This window comes from Grampus griseus, assembly GCF_964374135.1.
Source record: "Grampus griseus genome assembly, chromosome: 5".
Lineage (NCBI taxonomy): Eukaryota > Metazoa > Chordata > Mammalia > Artiodactyla > Delphinidae > Grampus > Grampus griseus.
The window spans coordinates 64,705,899-64,719,850 of record NC_138998.1 but is presented as its reverse complement, the minus strand read 5'-3'; the positions used below and the strand labels follow the sequence as shown (position 1 = coordinate 64,719,850).

At 41.9% G+C, this 13,952-nt stretch overlaps 1 protein-coding gene across 1 annotated transcript in view; it reads right to left on the bottom strand.

Annotated features, from left to right (window-relative positions):
* Positions 1–13,952, bottom strand: part of LPP (LIM domain containing preferred translocation partner in lipoma) — a 565,263-nt gene that overhangs the window by 527,101 nt on the left and 24,210 nt on the right. The window contains exon 2 of the mRNA XM_082654321.1: positions 10,250–10,725. The gene's annotated coding sequence lies outside the window, so the exon portion shown is untranslated. The remainder of the gene's footprint in view (positions 1–10,249; positions 10,726–13,952) is intronic.

Sequence of the window (13,952 nt, the reverse complement as noted above, 5' to 3'; positions counted from 1 at the left end):
CCAAGTTCTTCTAATATTCAACTTTCTGTTGTTTCTTACTTGCGACTTACAGTAAACGAATCCCAATTTTTCCCCTTTGTCAAAATCAGCCCATTTTCAAAACAACAAGGCCACCTCAGACATGGCGCTTTTCATGAATATCACAGAGGCATGAGCCTATTCAGACTCAGTTTATTGCATTAAACAATCTTAACTATGAAACAGATTGCCCAAATTGTATCTTTGGACTCCACGGAACATAACTCTTCTGGAAAAGCACAGAAGGAAGTCCAGTCCTGCCTTTGCTTTTCTCCCCTTTCCCCCAAAGTCCTCTCAACCTTCACTTTTGGCTACATTTGGACAGAGAAAGCAGGGATTATCACTCTACAAGAGGAGAAAAAACACTGCTGTCATCGCTCCCTTCATCATCATCCTTACCTTGGTTTCAGTGCTTTGTCTCGCATGGGGGCTTACTTCCCATCCTATCAAGCCTGGGAAATGAGGGGTCGCCAAAATGACACTCCCTCACTTTGTATTAGAAGAAACTTAGGCTCAGAAAGGGCAAGTGAATTGCCCAGAAGCTTCCAGCAAGAACTAGCAAGAAGAGGGCCTCAACCCAAGTTTTATCTTTGGGAAGCAAGATCTCCTCCACTCCCCACCCCGTCTGGGAGAGCGGCCCAGAGTCTCCCTCCATCCTGTGTACATCGCTGGCTCTTGGCTGCTTTGTCATGACAGGCTCTGACTCCATTAGCAAGGCTGTACCTGATGGCACAGCTGATCCTGTCAGGGTCGGTTTTGGTGGTTCAGTGCCAGGGCCACACCAGCGGTTAAGTATTTTCACTGTCACCGAGGTCCTTCAGCTGTCAGATGTGTCACAAGCAATTTGTTACTGTCATCGTTAAAGTCCTAAAGTTCCAAATGAATTGTTTTTATTTAGAAACTAGTGCTCTATCAAGGTTTATCCCTATGATGTTGTCGAGCACACTCCCACTGACTTTCTTAAATGGAAGAACGAGAGGCAGAGCTATAGTTAGGTCTCTACTTATTCCATGTAACCTCAGCCTGCCTTCCGCTGGTCACAGCCCATGGTGTTCTGTTATAGGAATATTATCTATTGTTAAGAGTCTGTGATGAATAAAGGCTGAGAACTACTGCTGTAGGTGGTGGGAGCAGAGTGACCTACAGAAGTTGGCTTTCCTAGAAAGAGAAGAGAATATCTGAATTCCCTGTAGACTGGGTAAACCTCTACCATCAATCCTGAACCTGTTCTATGGCCTGATCTTTGGGTAAAAAAACTCAGAATGCCCTGCTTGTAATCCCTAGCTGTCTCACTAAAACACTGTACCCAAACAGGGTAAGATGAGTGTGTTACCTATGACTCAATTTACACTTACACTTACACACACACACACCACAGAAGGGATCCAGTCCAGCACAGCAGATGAGCAAAAATGCCACACAGTCCATTCAGTACATGTCAAGACAATTTATCCTAACAACATACAAGTGATAAACAACAGTATTCCAAGTTTCAGTGAAGTCGGCATGACCATCACTGTTACCAGCTTCTCTCATAGAACCAAATATGTATTATCTGTCTTCTTCACTAGAATGTAAGTACCCCGTAATGAAGGACTGATTATTCATTCAAATTAATATTTAGGGCTTCCCTGGTGGCGCAGTGGTTGAGACTCTGCCTGCCGATGCAGGGGACACGGGTTCGTGCCCCGGTCCGGGAAGATCCCACATGCCGTGGAGCGGCTGGGCCCGTGAGCCATGGCCGCTGAGCCTGCACGTCTGGAGCCTGTGCTCCGCAACAAGAGAGGCCACAACAGTGAGAGGCCCGTGTACCGCAAAAAAAAAAAAAAAAAGAATATTAATATTTACTAAGTACCTACTATGTGTCAGGCACTAATCTAGATGGTGGGGATACAGCAAAAAATACCCAACTAAATTCCTGCCCTCATGGAGCTGACATCCCAGTGGTAAAGGCAAAAATTTCACAAACAGGTAAATGAACACATAACTTTCAGAGAGTAATTAACGCTCTAAAGAAAAATAAAACAGGGTACAGAAGGTCAGGAGTGCCTGATGTGGAGAGAGAGGTTGTTATCTATATTGCTTCTACCTCTAATCACCGATTTGGAGCTTTTTAAAAAATACCCATGCCTGGGTCCCAACCCCAGATAATCTGATTTAATTAGCTTGGAGGTAGGCTTGGGAAAGAGTATTTTGAGGGTACTCCAGTGATGATAACATACAATCAAGTTCGAACCACTGGCCTGCTTGGTTTTGAAAATGAACAGGCCTGGGTTTGAAACTCACCGGTTACATATGACCTGTGTGATCTCAGGAAAGATACTTAATCTCTCTGAGCCTCAGTGTCCTTACCTATAAATTGGGATAACAATAGTAACAGTACCTCTGGTTTACTGTAAGAATTAAATGAGGGGCTTCCCTGGTGGCACAGTGGTTAAGAATCCGCCTGCCAATGCAGGGGACATGGGTTTGAGCCCTGGTCCAGGAGGATCCCACAGGCCACGGAGCAACTAAGCCCGTGTACCACAACTACTGAGCCCGCGTGCCACAACTACTGAAGCCTAGGGCCTGTGCTCTGCAACAAGAGAAGCCACTGCCATGAGAGCCCACGCACCGCAACTAAGAACAGCCCTCGCTCGCTGCAACTAGAGAAAGCCCACACGCAGCAACGAAGACCCAATGCAACCAAAAATAAAAATAAATTAAAAAAAAAAAAGAATTAACTGATATATGTAAAGTCCAAAGAAGAGTGCCTAGGACATGGAAGGGACTCAGGAAGTGTTAGCCATCATTTACTGTTACCTTTAACAGTTAAAAATATGCACAGAAGATGCAAACTGGAGGGCTGCAGGTCAAAGCAGGTCCTTAGATGGGTTCTGTTTGCCATGTGCAATGTGGACTTTTAAAGCACTTTGTTGTTGTTTTGAGCCAAAGTTGATGTTACTGAGATCATAAGTTGCATTTTTCTCCTTCCACGAGAAAGTATCTCTTGCAATGTTTTAAATATATTTGAATGAGTTACCAACATTCGAAAACCTAAACACGTCACATAAAAAATCTGACTATGCATTCCTATGTGCAATAACTGATCAGTGCCAGGCAGCGCCACCCTTCTCAGAGACAGCCCTCTCAAGCTCTCCGTGTCCCCCATTACCCCCTTCAGCTCTCTCCCCAAGACACATGCTCAGACTGTGGCCAAGAACAAGTCCCATTTCATCAGCACACTTGCACTTTTATCTTACCTACGAAAAAAAGGAAAACAAAATATGTCCTGCTCCTAAGACTCTAAAACGGGAGAAGGAAGGCTAGATAAAAGGGCTTTGTGTTTCAAGCAAAGGGACCAGAAGCATTTCTTTGTGACAGTCAAGGATCTCTGTCTATGAACTGTGTCAATGCAGTGTGTCTGTGTCAAAAGCGAGAAACTTACACATCGTCTGCTCCCTCTTTTACATAACTCACATGACTCTGTAGGCAAATGACCTCTCATATCCTGGGCACTGAAATAGGAGCTTGGCAAACATTAGCTCCTTTAATCCCACAACTCCAGGGGTTACTTTTCCATCACGACCATTTTCAAGATGAGGAAACCGAACCTTGGAAAGGATAAGCAACAGTCTTGGGTCACATCAATAATAGATGGCAAAGTTAGGTATGGAACCAGAACCTTCTGACGTCAAAGTCGAAACTTCTTCCACCATGCGATGCTCCCTCCACCCAGGGAACGATTTAGTGTAATTTAACTACTGAGGTGAACAATAACTAGATGGGAAAATTCTTGGAAAGAACACTATTAGTTTAGAACAGGATACTCTCTCTCTGGCCAATATGCTTGCTGTCCATGCCACTGATGACGAAGGCCATCTGTGTCTTTTGGATGTTGCGAAACCTGCAGATGACACGATGAAACCTGCTCCTCTCTCTACCTTTTGTCCCCTGTAAAGATAGTTCTACTCTTAAATCTACAGCCCAACAGATTGCAAAAAACCCCAAAAAACAAAAACCATCACCTTGTGTGTACAGGTGTGTGTGTATGTGTTGTGTTGACAAAGATCAAAACCAGTGGCTAAAATGAAAGAGCAAGACACATTCAGGTTCATCTCAAACAATGTCTCTTGGCTAAAGCCTCCCTCGATTCACCTCATCAGAATTAACCTGCCTCCAGATTCCAGCACAGGTTATTTGTATCTAAGATTTCTGTATCACATTATATTTATGTGTTGTATGTCAACATCCCCACCAAACTAGAATTCCTGAGAGAACGAACCATCTTTTATTCACTTTTCTATTTCTATTTCTATTTCTATCCCCAATGCAGCCCTACCATCAATGTTATGCACAAAGCGTGGCACAAAGTCAGATGCAAAATAAGAATGAATTACGTGAGTACGTAAAATACGTGAATATGTAAAGATAAGACTGACCATTTTCTATCCATGTTTCTTTAAGTAAATGTATACTTAGTATGAGCACCTACAGAGCTAGGCTTTGTGGAGATGCAAAGATTAATTTTTTTAAAAGCTTTGATTCAAGATGCTCACCATCTCCTGGGAGAGACAAATGTACATATATAACCATAATGCAAAAGAAATAAAAATTAAGTCTCCTAAAGATATACAAACAAAGTTCTGGCAGTTGAGAGAAATGTGCAAGATATGAAATTCTCAGGAGTTTGCTATAATCTTTATTTTAAGTGGTCAATTAAAATATATCTTACCCAAATAAATATGCAATTTCTTTCTCTGATAATTTACTGACATTTCTTTTTTGAAGTTACTGACATTTAACTATCAAAAGAGCTGTTAAGAAAGGTCTCAGCCATAATGAGGAATTCAACTTTTTTTTTAAGGAAATTTAAGAGAAAGTATCTTTGTATTTCAGCAATTCTGTAAAAGCCTGACTTTTCTGACAATATAACTGCAAAGAAACTTGTGTCAAAACACACAAGAAACAAAAAGGGTGCTCAAGTTATTTCAAGTCTACAATTACTTGCTGAATACATGCTAAAGTGCCAGGAAATACGTTAAGCTCTCCAGGGAAACAGAACTCAGTGTTTATTTGGGGTAACAATGAGATACGGGTCCAAGAGAAGATATTAGGATATAACTGGATGATAAGTAGCATACAAGAGGTATGGGCAAAAGGCTATGAGAGTCAAGGGGAAGAGAAATTATGTAAACTAGGACCTTTACTGATAAATGTGGCATTGCACTATGACAAGAAAACTAAGTTGAATAACTTGGTATTTGCGTTACACTCCTGGTTCTGCCAATAATTTGGTGACAGAACTTAAGCAAGTCACTGCCTACGTTTTAGTTCAGTTTCCCCCATCATTAAAGAGACATATGGCCCTCCCAGTGGTCACAGTCTACAAACCTGGGCATTCAATTAAACGACCTTTTGAATTGGAGTTACAGCAAGAGAAAACAAGTTCTCTACTGTGTTGTTTGAATCCATTTGCCCCCTTAGATGTTTGCCAATCAAGAATTCAAAAGCAATAAATCTAGAAGCTACACGGAATTTGATGTTTTCATTATCATTTATACAACTGACTAAATTACATGCCATCCCATCATAAAGGCTAGAGTACTCCTACAAGATCAGTAGGGGACATATGAAGGTGGGCAGATAATTATGGTGGATATCTACCAGAGTTCCCCCTCCATTCTATGGGCAGAAGGTACAGGACAAATCTAGGTCCAGCTGCCATCAGTCAATACCGATTCTTTTGGAAGGAAAAGTAAAAATTTTATTTCCCATCAGAAATGACCCCAGTGTATCTTTCCTGTGTCATCTCCCACTACTACTTCCTTGCAAACCTTTATTCATAAGCTAGTATTGGCCAAACTTGCCTTACTAAATCAGAATTTCTAGGGAAGGTACTGGGAATCTGTATTATTAATAACAAGCAATTTCAATGATTAGGCAGGTCAGGGAAATCCTATTACAGTATACATCTAAACTACTCATTATTCATCACAAATGACCTGCTTCTTGTCAATGTGTGTGTTTCTTCTGCCTGCAGTGTGCTTCTCCCATCTCTGGCTGGTGACTTATATTTACCTATTCTTCAGGATCCAGTTAAAATACCACCTGATTCCTCTACTCTCATACATGTATTCTTATCTCCTCTCTTGGATTATGAACTCTTAGAGATCATAGGAGGAGTCTCATTCGTTCATTCATTAGTTCATTCACTCAACAAATATTTATTGAGTGTTTGGCATCTACCACATGCCAGGCACTGTTCTAGGCACTGGTGACATCGCAATGAACAAGACAAAGTTCACAATTTCATGGGCATTCAAGTACTGGAGTTGGCAAACTGTGGCCCACAGACCAAATGTGGCTCACTGCATGTTTCTGTTAAAGGTTGTACTTGAAACACGGCCACACTCAGTTTTTTACATGTTGTCTATGGCAGAGTTGAGTATTTTACATATTGTCTGATAGCAGAATGAGTAGCTGTGACAGAGACCACACAGACCACAGGGCTAAACTATTTACCACCTGCCCCTTTACAGAAAAGTTTGCTGACCCCTGTTCTAGTAGATCCCCACATAGCAGAGTGCCTGGTAGACGGTAGGCGCTAACAAATGCTGAGAGAATAAACCGAAGATGGAAAGTAAGAAATAAGATCATGTAAGGCCATGCCACTCTCTCACTTCATCCCAGCTTACCTTTCCCCCTAGAGGGGTGGGATAGGGAGGGTGGGAGGGAGACACAAGAGGGAGGAGATATGGGGATATATGTATATGTATAGCTCATTCACTTTGTTATAAAGCAGAAACTAACACACCATTGTAAAGCAATTATACTCCAATAAAGATGTTAAAAAAAAAAAGATCATGTAAGGCAGGTCCTATTGCAGAGCCTCTTTTACCTACGCTCTACCTTCATTCCTAGTGATGTCAAAATATTAATAATTAATAATTGACAATTTCTAGCATGTTATTAGCAATGTTACAGTTTAGGATGATAAAAAGAGAGAGTATAAGTTTTCAAACCTATAGAAAATTTAAGAACTAAATAAATTTGCTGTGTCTTCAAAAGTCGTGACTATTTCAGGTCCACCTGTGATCATACCGGCTGGTCTGGCAAAATATATTACAATAGCTGTTACGTCTGGCTTTCCAGAGCTTACGAAAGTTTGAGGAGAGTTGTTATTGTATTTCACTGGTTTGTCTGCTTCATTAGATGCATCTTGTGGATGGGAACTTTGTGTCTTTCGGATCAAGCTAAGAAGACTCATGTTAAATCAAACACAAACACAGAGCTGCACATGAGGAAAACCCCATTCTGTCAAAGAAGTCAAGTTTATAGATTCAGTCTTATATCCATATCCTCAGAACTGTCTTCTTTATCATGTCCATATGCAAACCCTCTCATCTTTCAAGAAAAGAACTGAAAACTGCAGGATCCTTTTCAGAGGCTGAGTTCCTATAAAATTTAAAGTGGAGAGCTGACATACAGCTAAGGCTTTACAAGTCTTCAGCAGTGTCAGTGTGGTTTACTGCAAAGAGGAACAGTTTTAGAGTCAAACAAGTCTTAATTCCAAGAAAGCCGTGCCACTTGTTAACCATGTAAACTAGGAAAATTGTTTAGCTTCTTCAAGTCTCTGCCTCTTATCTACATAATGGGAATAATACAAGTTACATCACAGGGCTGATGTGAGAATTGAAGAAGATAGTCAAGTGCAAAGCAGCTTTCTTAGAACGAGAAGAAAATAGGTTTTCAGTAACAGTAGGTTCCTTTCTTCCCATTAACAAGTTCAACACAGGCCCCTACACCTCAAAAATACCCTTGTTTGATACATCTAAATCCCCTAAAAATGTTACAATACATTTATTAAGGCAATAAATTTGGAAAGATGTCATTTGCACATCTCTGACTTTTAATCCAAACTCAAGAAAATTCTGTTCCCCTCTGAATTTACTACTCAAAAGCTATAGGGCTTCCCTGGTGGTGCAGTGGTTGAGAGTCCGCTGCCGATGCAGGGGACACAGGTTCGTGCCCCGGTCCGGGAAGATCCCACATGCCGCGGAGCGGCTGGGCCCGTGAGCCATGGCCGCTGAGCCTGCACGTCCGGAGCCTGTGCTCCGCAACAGGAGAGGCCACAACAGTGAGAGGCCCGCGTACCACCAAAAAAAAAAAAAAAGCTATAATATAGCTCTTGTTTAGTCTATCTCCTGGTGACTGATTTCTAGCAAACTATTACTTGAAACAACATTCCCTAAAATGCAAATATACTAAGAACCCCCTGATGAGCATCATAGAATAGGTAATCAGGTCAGTTTTGAACATCCTCTCTGATTTCAAGGTGAAACAAAAATGGTCAAGTTTTAGTCATTTTCACTTTCTGGTTCTTGCACCCTTGATTCCTGCGACCCCCTTTGTAAAATGGAACAAAGAAATGCTCGTGCTTCCATATAGTCACCCTTCACTAGATATGGATAAAGATGAGCGATGGAGACGGAGAGAGGTAAGTGAGTGGGTAGATGAAATGGCCAGGGGAGAGATGATTAATTAGACGGATGCTTGGATGGATAAGCGGAAGGATGGATGGGTGGAGGCACGGACGTCAGGCAAATGTAGATGAGAAGATGCCACACAGACGTGCAGAAATTCATAAAGAGGCAAAGAGATAAATCTATGACAAAGAAGCTCAACCTCAGGACCGAAATACTAGCACAACTCTCTCTCTAGCCCACTGCTCCTTAAATCTCCATTCTTAAGACTATCCAAATGTTTCTCATCATTACATCATCATATTCAAATATATGGTAACCATAGTATTATGTATCTGCCCAGCAATGGAAATTGAACCCTTTGGGCAAAACAAATTGACCATATCCTCCTAGTAAGAGAAAATAAAAATTCTTCCAGAAGGCATCAAGCAACTTTTCTAATGCAGTACATTCATGAGACTACCCTTACTATGTTTCAATGTCTCTCTAATTAATGTTATGTTAATTAAGAGAAGGTGGCCTAATAGATTTTGTTACCGTCAGAATTTTCTCTAAATTAACAATTCACAGGTGTAATTCTACCTTAAAACTGAGATCATAACTAAAAGTACTGCTAAACTCCAGCCCAATATATATTACTATAGGATGAAGTGAAATACGTCAAATTCCTCTACTGTAAAAACAGTGTCAAGGGCCCCTGCCTTGTTTTAAAGCAAGTTTTCTTCTTGATAAACAGTCAGCACTTAATAATAGAAACAATGGTCAAATATATCACAATAAATGCAAACACAGCACTCACGTAACGCAACATCATGCAGTGATTAAAATATGTACTTTTGAAGAATATTTAATGACATGGGAAAATGTTTACACTAAAGTATTACATAAAGGAAATGTATACAACTAAATATGTGTAACATGCTCCCTCTTTAAAAAAAGAATAGAGTGGTTATATGTGTAAAATAGAACGGTGGTTATCTCTGGATGATGGGTTATGGGGGGTTTAATTATCTTCTTCGTACTTTTATGAACTTTAAATTTCTAAAATGAGTGTATATAACTTTTATATCTGAAAAAGAAAAGTTTATTTGTTTTAGGAAAATGTCCAGCAGCTGTGCTAAGGTAACAAATAGGAAGGGTTTGTTTGATTTTCCTGTTTACATGGTATCTTCATATGCATTAGTAGCTCATCTGATCCATTCAACAATTCAGAGTGATGGGGTCAAGGATCCCCACCGACGAGCAGTCAACCTCATTTAGCAAAATGGGACAGAGCAGACCCAACTCAAGGTGTCCTGGTACAATATCGCCTTCTTTACAAGGTCCACTCATTTATCTCAGCAAAAGAGTCTTCTTTTTCAGGGATGTTTTTCTAAAGGGGCTCCAACCTTGTTTTGCTCTCCTCCCAACCCCAAACTGTCAACATGCTATTAAAAAAAAAAAGAAAAACTACACATATAAGCATACCTGGGCTGCCTAACACCTCACCCCAGAGTAGGAAGGGAATACTGTTCAAGAATGACAAAATGTCCCACTGTTGCTATTTTCAAAGCATATAAAGCCAATTATCCTAATGGGACCAGTCCAATCTATGAAGGGCATGTCCAGGCACAACTTTTTTAAAAGACACGGTCTGACCTAGATAAAGAAATCTGAGACAAGGATTTGAAAGCTGCTTAAGATGACAGAATACTGAGGGAGGCTTCGAGTCAGCAGCATCAAAGAAGCACCTCAGCTCAAATCTTGCTGGTCTTGGGATGACTCACCAGCACTGCTGTGATGCCTTCCTGCCCCATTCATCAGACAAGTTTTTTTCCATTAGATTTATTGCCGAGGTGCTCCCCAGTAAGGTGGTAAGATCAACTCTGCAGTTTTGGGGTTTTTTTCTTTCTTTCTTTCTTTCTTTTTTTTTTTTGGCTGCATTGGGTCTTTGTTGCTGTGCACGGGCTTTCTCTAGTTGTGGCAAGCGGGGGCCACTCTTCATTGTGGCATGCGGGCTTTCTCTTTGCAGTGGCTTCGCTTGCTGCGGAGCATGGGCTCTAGGTGTGCAGGCTTCAGTAGTTGTGGTGCACAGACTTCAGTAGTTGTGGCTCACGGGCTCTAGAGTGCAGGCTCAGTAGTTGTGGCGCACGGGCTTAGCGGCTCCACAGAATGTGGGATCTTCACAGACCAGGGATCGAACCCGTGTCCCCTGCATTGGCATGCAGATTCTTAACCACTGTGCCACCAGGGAAGCCCAACTCTGCAGTTTTAAAATAGGGGAGATATGACTGAAAAGTCATAACACTGATTCCACGTACTACACTCAAAAAAGCCCAAGGAGAGTAAAATGTCAGTTGAAGGAACACTGGCCTCCATTTCACCTCTACCACTAAGTAAACACACCAGAGTCTGTTCTGGATTTTTTACTAAAGAATTAGCTGATTCTGACAAAACCTGGTGTATTACTAAAGGCATAAGACAGATTAGTTAGGTGGGGAATATATAGAGGAAAAGGCTGGGCCTGCTTAGGGCCTGTGGGCAGGAATAGAGGTTGTTTTTGTAAAAAGGTTGAAACCTATAGAATAAGATAGAGCCTCATGATTGGCCTCATCTTTAGTGGGAATGAGTTAGAAACTCCTGCTCTCAGTCCCTGTGCTGTGGAAACTTCTAGAACAGAACCCATAGCACATACATGTGGGAACAACGAGAATGTTGTTGGGCAAAATAAACACTCATTTTGGGCATGAGCCTGGGGAATACAAGAAGTGGATGGTCAGGACACTGAGCCTTGGTTCCCTTGTAACATCAGCCAGCTTCCTCTCCACCCTCCTTGACTCTCTTTTCAGGCCCTGAGTTTGTCCTTCCTGTCTTGGAATCCACAGCTTAAATATCTTTTAAAAAGCTTTACCTCTAGGCACTGCACAACATAAGTTAACTGAAAAGAGTAGATTTTAAGTTGGAGTGCCCACTGGAATTACCCAAAAAGGTTTTCAAAATGCAAATGCCCATGTCCATACCCAAAGATTTAGGGATGCAGACTGAAAATCTGAATTCTGATAAAACTTCCCTAAGGGATGCCGAGCCACAAATTCAGGTGAGAAACTATTGCTACAGGGAGCAATCACCAAACTGGGAACTCAGGAGAACCAATGGGAAGAAAAGCAATGGGGTACCTGGGCAAGTGTCCCCAGGAGGACCAAGTGGCCCATAGGTAACCCGCATTCACGGTGGACAAAGGGATGAAAGGAGGACCGGAGAGTAACCAGGGTAACAGACAGGTGCCCCATGGGAAGAGCAGTCTGTCCTGTCAAAGATCTCCAGACAAGAGGATCCACTTAGGAGACATGGAGTGAGATAAACAGGGAAATTTGGACAGGATGAAGGTTTTGCAGGGATGGGGATGGGTTTGCAAAAGGTATTCACCTCAAGAAGGCTAATTAATCAATTTATACAATATATTCAATTTATTATCTTGAAAACAGACAGGAGATAAAAATAGATGAGCATATCCTCTGCACATTTCTTTAAATATTGCTGTAACAACAACAGGATCCAGATGAACCCTGCATGGAAAGAAATTTGTCATCGGCCCCCAAGTCAAAGATGTATAATCCATCATGGCCACTAAATGTCTATGACAAACCTCTTCAGCCACAACAAGGTAGAGCGCTTAGCTAATTACAACTCCCTGATCCCTCTGGATGTCAAAACCAAGTCCAATTCATTTGCCTTATGAGTCCCTATAAACAAATCCTGTCACATCAATACGAAAGCCCCGATATAAAACAAAAGATTAATCTGGCTGATGAAACCTAGTCCAGGTGTGCTAGGATAACGATCTTCGTATTTGCCTATCATTGTTTCATCTGTAAAATGGGAATAACAGACTCCTCTCCACAGTATAAAGAAGAAATAATACCCTAGGCAGTTGCCAAATAATGAAATACTTAGCTCTAATTGCTAAATAAATGAATTACATAATTAAGATCTACGTTTCCTTTGTTTTTCTAAAAGCAACATCTAGTTCCCAATTTGCATCATCAACCTGTTCAAACCTGAATTTCAAGAATCCCTTCTGCTTTATCCAGAATTCCAAATATGGAATTTATCTATTTGATTAGATTCTCCCACTTCTGTTATCATTATGGAAGCTATGCCTTTACCCTGTGTATTTCTTTATCCTATGACATTCTCTGGAAAGAAGTCTGGGAGGGAAGCAAAGAGTCTGATATTCACGTGTGAGGTCTGAAGTTTAACACTGAGGCATGGTTGCTATTTCTGAAATGGGGGTTGATTCTGTGACTGGTGGACCATAGACCCTGAGACCTGTTTACTCTAGTTTGAGTTATCTAAGTGTGTCCTTCAGTGTTTCCCAAATAGATGAACCAATCTGAATGACTGAATTACATTACTCTCTGCTCAGAAAACTGCCCCTCACTTCACAATACAGCTCTGTCCTTCCTTCCAGCCTCCCACTACTGCCCCTAAAAAAACTATGTTGGGATCTGGGTAAGAGTTGGGGGGGGGGGTGGTGAGGAACCTGGGGATGGTAGAACATCTCTTTTCTACCTTGCTTTATGCCCTTCCATGTTGGACTCTCTCCACCCCCCTTGTCCACAGGGAAGAAGGGGTGAGTTATCTAATTACTGACTCTGGAGAAGGAACTGGGCATGGGCAATTCAGCCCCTTCCTCCCAGTCTTAGGATGTACCTGACTGCGGGAAGCATACCCTCCCTGCCGCTCAAGGTGAGGAATTTCATAGGCCAAGTCCCCTACGGGGGAGTTTTCACAGGTAGAAGATACAGGAGAGGAAGAGGGTAACTTTGATTCAGGAATGCTGTGTTAACAAGCCCACTGAGCTAACAGGCCTAAAGCCCATTCTCCAACTAGTCCTTATCTCCGGCTGCCTGACGCTGCATTACCTTCAACTGGTTTCTAGATGAACACACAAGAACAGGAGGCAGGATAGCAAATGGTGCTGGAACTGAGGCTTAAGGGCCAAGGCAGAGGCTACAGTAAGCCTCAACGAACTCCCTCCAACCCCGACACATCATCTAGTCTGACCACAATGAACACACCCGATCTTGCACGCGACCTTGCACGGGGTACTTTGGGGCTTCTGCCTTCACTCACACTCTTCCTTCATCCTCGAACTACCTTTCCAAATCCTTCGCTGGCCCCACCCGACCCCCAGGCCAGGATTACCTAGCCTTCTCAGATGCAGCCAACCTCAGGGACCTCTCCATTCCCTGAATCCTCACTGCTCATTCTCTCTTGGTCTTTATCACTCTGTAAGCACAGACATTTTTAAATGTAAGTCTAATCTCTGGGAGAGTCTTAGTTCCTTCACTGTCAAGTCCCAATCACCTCCTCCCCGTCACTGCTCCACTGGCAAAAGTTAACTAGTGTTTATTGAGAACTTATCATGTACCAGGCATGAAACTAAGAGCATTATGTTCATTACCTTGTTTAATCTTCCCTAGGAAG